This window comes from Coptis chinensis, chromosome 4 (assembly GCF_015680905.1).
Source record: "Coptis chinensis isolate HL-2020 chromosome 4, ASM1568090v1, whole genome shotgun sequence".
Lineage (NCBI taxonomy): Eukaryota > Viridiplantae > Streptophyta > Magnoliopsida > Ranunculales > Ranunculaceae > Coptis > Coptis chinensis.
The window spans coordinates 81,823,412-81,832,212 of NC_141459.1; positions in this window are offsets into that span (position 1 = coordinate 81,823,412).

Below are 8,801 nucleotides of genomic sequence, written 5' to 3' on the forward strand. Positions count from 1 at the left end.
ACACACTAGTATTTAGAAATACACAAGAGATTCCAACAATCCCCATTTTATTTCAAAATACTAATAGTCCCCACTATTTTGGAATAGGATATTACAAAGAAATGGGTTAACGAAATGCGGAGAGAGAATCGAAAAAACAATGCATAAGATCTTTGGTGCTTTTTTGGGATTGAACCGGTCATAGGGTAACATGTCTTATAATACGTGAAAGTGGTGGATTAAAAATCTTTGAACCAACATTCCCTTGTAGTAAAATAGAGGACATGCACCCACATTGCTCTTTCATTATATGCACATTCCAGGATTGTTGCGCTTTTTGGCCCTTACTTTTTGCTGTGTTATGTGAATGCTCTAGAGTACTTGCACGAATACTCATAAGAACCGACCCAGTTCTACATTCACGTAGGTGGATATCCATCAAGTGTACATAGCGGTTAAAATACACTATCTCATAAAAATAATGGACTATGGATTCCATTAAGAGTAAAATAACTCATCCTTTTCTCATTGCTATTCAAGTTATACAAAGTATACAATAATGCTATCTAGTCATAGGGTGGGACGCCTCGAAAAGAAAGACGATAGCATACCGAGGCGGCGAGGTGACTTGTTTTTCCCTTTGAACCTACTTCATGGGATCTCCAATCACATAGGTGGGGTTGCGTCGGTGTAAGCCCTCTATCTAAGGCAAAAAGTCTCATCCCCTCGACGTATAACCACTTGCCTCCAAAGAAGTGGTGCGGTTAGACATGTGGCCAAACTAAGTCCAACCTAACATAATCTCTAGCAGCTGCTTGATTAAGTTATATCTCAACTTACATGTATTCTTTTCCCATTGCACATAAGTTAACATGTCTTAGCTATTGCAATGAGACAGTTGCAAAGCATATACACATCAGGAGGCTGTTTAGAGCCAATGGGAAGATTTGCCAAGAGGTTGCTAACCCACTCAGCATCATCACATGCCTTTTCTAAGGCGATTAGCTTGGATGATATCCAAGACACTCAATTTCCACCAAAGGTAAACACATAAACATTACTAGATCCAGTTTATAACATATTACCCTTCTAACAATGATGGAAATCTACTAAATATCAGTCCATAATCAATGGCTCTGCTATAGTACTTGGATAATCTGACAATATACATCAAAGTTCCTTATAAGGACACAATGGGTTATCAGCTCAGTATGCCATTAATGTAGGTAAAGTCATGTCTCACATACATTATCCATCAAGTACAATTGGCTACCAATGATATTGACTTATTTAGAATGAGAAAACACAATGAGATTATTTTTCATAAGATGGATATTTGCCACAAAAGGTGTTAACACATGCTTACTATCATAATATCCATACTTTTCAATGAAAAAATATTTCTACTAAGTGCTATAACAATATAATGAGACCAACATGAGTTTTAATTCCTATATTCACGGTCATTCAATTACAGAAGTGCCGAAATTCCCCCTATACCATCCGGCCGGTTACGGTTTAAGGTGCTATTTGTGGCCCTTCAACCATATTCAAACGTCAACATCTTGACAACCTGAATATAGCGATTCTGAGAAATGAGTTTAACAACATAATAAACTATCATTTTCAATGGCGGTTTATGATGTGTTTCAAATAGAATTTTCTGTCTCTCATACACATTCTCAATGCTAGCACTCATGATATTAAATCATCTAAACAAAAGAGATTAACACATATGTCTTGCTTTGCTCTAAAGAAAGTACACATTTTTTTTTTATCAACAACGGTGCTTTGACATCCATATGACACTAATATGTTGTTGAATTGCTCATGCCATTTATAGGCTTGAATCAACTCATACAAAGATTTAACTAAATTGTATACCTTGACTCATCACGGTACTACTTGGTATTGTAGTTCCGCACAACTACTCAACTAGAGTCTTTAGAGAATTCTGTAGAAGAAATTCTAGTTATATGAGCAAGGTTTCAAAATAGTATAAATCTTGTCTCTCGATTGAAACCCCTTGGCTATTATTATTAGCATTGTATTTTGCAATACAACTATCACGTTTTAGTTTTTCTTTTGAAGATCCAATTCAACCTATAGATCCCTCAATAAATCAAAGAGTCGGTTTAGAGGGTTGTATCCTTCAAAAAGGACACTTCTCATAGACAGGACAACTTCCTTATATGTTAATGAATCTTCCTCAAGAAACATATAAACATCATCACCGTGAATGGTGGAAATACTCATTGATAGTCTTCCAAATTTCTTGTGCAGAAATAATGGGATTATCTTATGTAGTTCATTATGAACATTCAACCACTCTATGCCAATTTCTCAGAAAGCACAACCTCAAATAAAATTAGCATATAAGACATTCAATAATAGTGTGGTATCTACAAAATTGTTATCACTCATGACAACTGAAAACAAACATCACTATTATGAGTTTCACCAATGAATATCTACTAGATAATTCTAGGTCTCAAAAAGACTTCTTTTAGATTCATTCACAATAGCCTTGGCAAGACACCCCCCACATTTTGAAACATTTTTGGATAGTCCCAAGACCTTTCCATACTTTGTAGTTCAGTGTCTTTCCAATTATCTTGTGAGATAAACTATGGTAAAACAGTGTTATGCATATAGGTCACCACCCCCCACAGTTCAATAGTTACTCAACCTAATCAAACTTACATGCAAAACACATTATACCGCTACAAACACTAAAAGAAACAACAACAATAAAATGCACTCTTATGACAAGAATATTTTTTTTTTACTCAAGTTTATGATTCTGGATCATATAAACATAGTCATATTATGTTCATGTTATCTATATGAAAGGAAATCCACAAAAGATTCTAATGAATCTTAAAGAATAGAAGAATCAGATGAAAAGGGTTTTACCCGAGATAATATCATTATCATCCTTCTTTTCATCATTCAACATTCCAACTATCATAGGGAGACAATCCACGCACTTGTACATCACCTTAGCTATTTATCCATAGTCATAGGAGGATAATGCCTAATAAGACAATCCACAAGCGTTACATCTCTTTGTCTAAAATAGTCACTGGAGGATATTGTCTAAGAAGACAATCCATAACCTTACATCTCCTTGACTAAATTAGGTTTAGGAGGATATGATTGTTTTCCATATTGTTTCCTCTCGTAGACAACGATACTCATTACTTAATAATATATGACATGGTTAAACTTCATGTCAATATTAAATAATGCATTCATGCCAAACATGGTAAATATCATATCATAGGTTCAGGAAAAGTAAACTTTAACTGTACCCCTCACAACAAAAAGTATAAGATATTTAAGCAAATCTAGCCCTTTGAATATGCAAAACAACTGAGGACTTCACCTCCTCTTTTTACATGAGCTCAAGCAAGATAGGATACCCTATTAACAAGACCTCAAGTACTACCACAACATCTAATGGCTCAACCCATTAATGTCTTCAACTAGAAAAATTTACCAATAAACTATTATCAAGTTTAAAGTAAATCCATCCACGATGATTAATATCCAAAACTAGCATGCTACACAACTTTAACATATGCTATATTAGATATAAGCTACAAGTTACTTCATCTAACATGTATTTTCACAACAGTACAATTATAACCATCGTCTAACACAACGCGTTCACTCAATAAAGGTAAGCAATTATGCATTGAATACATTATAATTACTATCCAAGATTTGAGTGTGGTTGATATTAACTATCTTAAGGTCTCTCTTAGACCATCTACATACATCTACATATGTACAAAGAAAATTAATATCAAACTACTTCTAGTCAACCCAATTAATTCCTCAGTGATAAACACGTATAATTTGTTGACTAGGTTATTAAAGAAGTTTAAGCTTAGGGATTTCCTCCTAAGAAAACTAGCATGCAACTCAAGGCAAGAATATCACTATATAATCAAACCAAAAGAATTGCAAATAGTGAAAGAATACGATACCTAACCGATTGAAAAACCGGATTACCATATTTTCTTCCTTCGAGAAAAAGCAGTTCAAAAGAACTGTAACTCTGAACCAGCTCGGGACGAATTGGGTATCAAGCCTTATACCACTGGAAAGCTCTTTGAATCAGCTATCCAACACAAGAAGCGGATTGCAAAACCGAGCTCTGAGCTGAAAGTTATAGCAGTTTCGTGAACGAGTGGACGCAGCTGTCAAAAGACGAACTTTGGCGTGTTTCTTGATAGAAATCTCATATTTGACTCCCACAAACATAGGAGAAAAGTCTACAACCATATAGGGTCTGATAAACCACAAAAGATCAATAAATATTCAATCTTTAATTGGTTTCCCTATCAAAAACGAAATTATTAGAAAATTTCTAAAGTCATAACCCAATAACACAATAGAAGTGACTAAAGTATGACTTGCTATTGTTACTGCTGTTACGGACAATCATGAATCTACACCTGCTGTATAATGGACTATGGAACTCAAGGAATTTGCCTTTACATGATATAATCCCTACTCATCAATAATAGTAAGGGCCAATAGCTGTGTTCATCAATGAGAGTTGAGTTAATCAAGCAGCTGCTAGAGATTATGTTAGGTTGGACTTAGTTTGGCCACATGTCTAACCGCACCACTTCTTTGGAGGCAAGTGGTTATACGTCGAGGGGGATGGGACTTTTGCCTTAGATAGAGGGCTTATTAATCGACGGCAACCCCACCTATGTGATTGGAGATCCCATGAAGTAGGTTCAAAGGGAAAAACAAGTCACCTCGTCGCTCTGGTATGCTATTGTCTTTCTTTGAGACGTCCCACCCTATGACTAGATAGCATTATTGTATACTTTGTATAACTTGAATAGCAATGAGAAAATGATGAGTTATTTTACTCTTAATGGAATCCATAGTCCATTATTTTTATGAGATAGTGTATTTTAATGTTGTTGTTTCTTTTAGTGTTTGTAGCGGTATAATGTGTTTTGCATATAAGTTTGATTAGGTTGAGTAACCATTGAACTGTGGGGGGTGGTGACCCATATGCATGACACTGTTTTACCATAGTTCATCTCACAAGATAATTGGAAAGACACTGAACTATAAAGTATGGAAAGGTCTTGGGCCTATCCAAAAATGCTTCAAGAAAATAATGTATAGCAATGTTAGTTGCTGTTTAAAGGAAAGATTTAAGATGTCTACACCTGTTGACACCACGCCGATCAAAGAAACTAATTCTGGAGTCATGAAAGTAACTTCGTCTATGAGAGATGCTGCACCTCTACTGAATGCTCGCAATTTACCTAATGTGTCAAAGATTGAATCCTTCGCCGGTTCACACTTCAAGCGATGGAGAGAAAGGGTGTTCACAGCCCTAGATGTACTCAACTCATAAAGTATCTCATCGATCTGACACCCATGGAGGGTTCTAATGATTTGAAAGAAATCAAGCTGCCTTGGCTCAATGGGAATAAGGTATGTCGTCATGCTATTTTGAGTACCTTGTCCAATGAGATTTTTGATATTTATTGTTCAAATAAGAATGCACATGATATATGGGAGAGTTTGAACAAGAAATACATAATAGAGGATCTTTGGTACTTTTTAAATATGCTATTGGGAATTTTCTTAAGTTCCATATGAGAGAGGATAGAGATGTAACGCCTCAAATCCATGATTTTCATGTCTTTGATTAATGATTTGAAAACCGAGGGTATTAATTTACCCGAATCCTTTGTTCTTTGGATGTTTGATTGAGAAACTCCCCGAAGTCTTGGAAACACTATAAAAATAGTATGAAGCATAAGCGTAAGCAGATGACTCTTGAGGATGTGATCATTCACATTCACATAGAGGAAAAGAACAAGACTCGGGATGAGGTGTTGTCTAAGGAATTTCATTCTAAAGCCAATATCGTTGAAGGTAATCCCAGCAAATCTAACAAAACCTCTAAGAAGCAGAAGTCCAACAAAAATAAGAATTTCAAGGTCAAAGGCACTTCTTTAAAGCGAATTGGTAATGATAAAATGGAAATTGTTTGTTTCAGGGTAAACCTGGACATAGGGCTTTTCAGTGCAGACACAAGAAAGACACTGATGATCCTCCCAATGCTAATCTAGTTGAGGGAGATGATATTGTTGCTGCTGTCGTGTCACAAGTGTTCATAGCCACTGGGAAGAGGAACTGGGTACTAGATTCTGGTGCCACCCGCCACGTCTGTGGTGATGTTGAAGCCTTCTCAGATTACATACTAGTGAAAGATGAAAAGGTCTATATGGGTGACTCTAGGTCTGTTCCTGTTGAGGGAGCAGCAAGGTTCTTCGAAGTTAACCGGGGAAAACCCTTTCACTTAGTAATGTTCTTCATGTTCACGAGATTCGTCGAATCTGATTTCTGTCCCCTCTTGGGAAAAGTCAAGGTCAAGGTGACTTTTGAGAGTGACAAGTTTGTTCCGACAAAGAATGAGGGTTTTGTTGGTAAAGGTTATTGTAATAACGATTGGTCTTTTCATGTTGAATGTACTTGACAACATTATTTTTAATAAGAACGAATGCATACGCTTATTTGCTTGACTCTTTTAATATATGGCATGGTAGACTAGGACATGTGAATGTTCAGTATATGAAAAGGATGAAAGCATGTGGTTTATTGTCTAATATTTCTGATTTTTCTAATGATAAATGTGAGATATGTCTTTGAGACTAAAGCCCACGAAGAAACCACAATAGAAGCGTGTATAGAGATAAAACTGGATTACTAACTCTTATTCATACGGATTTGGGTGAATTCAGAAGTACCATGTCTAGAGGGGGGAAGTTTTATTATATTACATTCATAGATGACTTCTCTAGGTACACCATGGTATATTTACTTAGACACAAGCATGAGGCGGTGAGATGTTTCTCAAGTACAAAGTGAAGTTGAAAACCGGCTTTAACTGTAAGATTAAGAGACTTGATCCCGATAGGGGTGGAGAATATGAGTCTAACCCCTTCCGGGACTTTTGTGACAAGAGTGGCATTATTCATGAGACTACTCCACCATACTCTCTGAGTCTAAATGGAGTAGCGAGCGTAAAAACAGAACACTAAAAGAGATGATGAATGCTATGCTTGTAAGTTCGGAGCTTCCACTGAACTTGTGGGGAAGCAATCCTATCCGCTTGCCCATATCTGAGAATAGGATACCTAACAAGAAAACAGGGAATAAGACACCATATGAGTTATGGAAAGGTCATGTACCTACCCCGACATACTTAAAAATGTGGGGTGTCTTGCTAAGGTTCTTGTGAACGAACCTAAAAAGAGAAAAATGGGACCTAGAATCGTTGATTGTATGTTCATTGGTTATGCTCATAATAGTCTTTGCATATAGATTTTTAGTAGTAAAATCTGATAATAACCTTGTCGATGCTAACACTATTATAGAGAGTAAAAAATGCTGATTTCTTTGAGAATTTGTTTCCTTTGAAAATTGGCATTGAGAGGTTGGTAGCTCTAGTGAACAACAATCAACCAGATCCTGAAATTTCTGAACAAGAAATTCGGAAGAGTAAAAGAGCAGGAAATCCACCAATTTTGGTGATGACTTTTACACATTTCTTCTTGATGATGATCTGTGGACGTATAATGAGGCAATCGGGTTCTCGAGATGCACCTTTACGGAAGGATGCTATACACTCGAGCTAGATTCGATTATAGCTAATCACACATGGGAGATAGTTGATCTACCTCACGGAATTTAAACCTATAACGTTACAAGTGGATCTTCAAAAAAGAAATTGAAACTAGATGGTTCCATTGAGAAATACAAGGCTAGACTTGTAGTCAAGGGATTCTCCCGAGGAAAAAGGCATTGACTATTTTGATACTTATGCTCCTCAGAACTAGGATTTCTTCTATAAGAGTTCTAATGGCTCTAGCTGCTATTCATAATTTATTTATTCATCAAATGGATGTAAAAACTGCATTTTTGAATGGTGATCTTGATGAAGAAATATATATGATGCTTCTCGGTGAATGCGATAGTAGTGGGGAATGAGCATAAGGTATGCAAGTTAGTTAAGTCTTTATATGGGTTGAAACAAAGCCAAAACAATGGCATGAAAAGTTTGGTGATGTCATGATGTCTAATGGATATCACATAAATGATGCTGATAAATGTATTTTGAAATAGTGGGGGATTGTTGGAATCTTCATGTGTATTTCAAATACTTGTGTGTTGTTTAGTCCCACATTGATGAGCCACCACTAGCAAGTGAGGTATTTGAGGTGAACCTCTAACATAAGGGCGTGCCCTTAGGGTACAAAGGCTTTTGTGTTAGGAGGGAGGACTCACCCAAAGCCACACGCTTGTGAGAAACAGCTGTTGGAAGATAGGAGAAACCGTAGTGGATTGGGCTTGGGCTTGGGCTCAAGGGCTGTTTGACTAGTGGGTAGTGGATTATCAATTGCCTAAACTTGTTTTTGCTTTTGCAGCAAGTTTCGGCTAAGCTAAAGTTCTACTTTGATTAGGTTTTGTGAAACCGAATTAAAGAGGTGTCCTTCTCCTCTTATGCCCTATTCATTGACAGCGGATTAGAAACTATATTGAAATACATAGCCTTTACATAAGATAAGATGTTGACGTTGGAATCTATAACTCCACAAGTATCTTAAGGAAAGAGTTTTGTAGTAGAACAAAGGAGAGTGCTTTAATACGACAATCAAAAGATAAGTCTTTTACTTTGAGTTATTGTTTGTGTTATTGGGTTATGACTTTAGAAATTTTCTAATAATTTCGTTTTTGGTAGGGAAACCAATTAAAGATTGAATATTTATTGA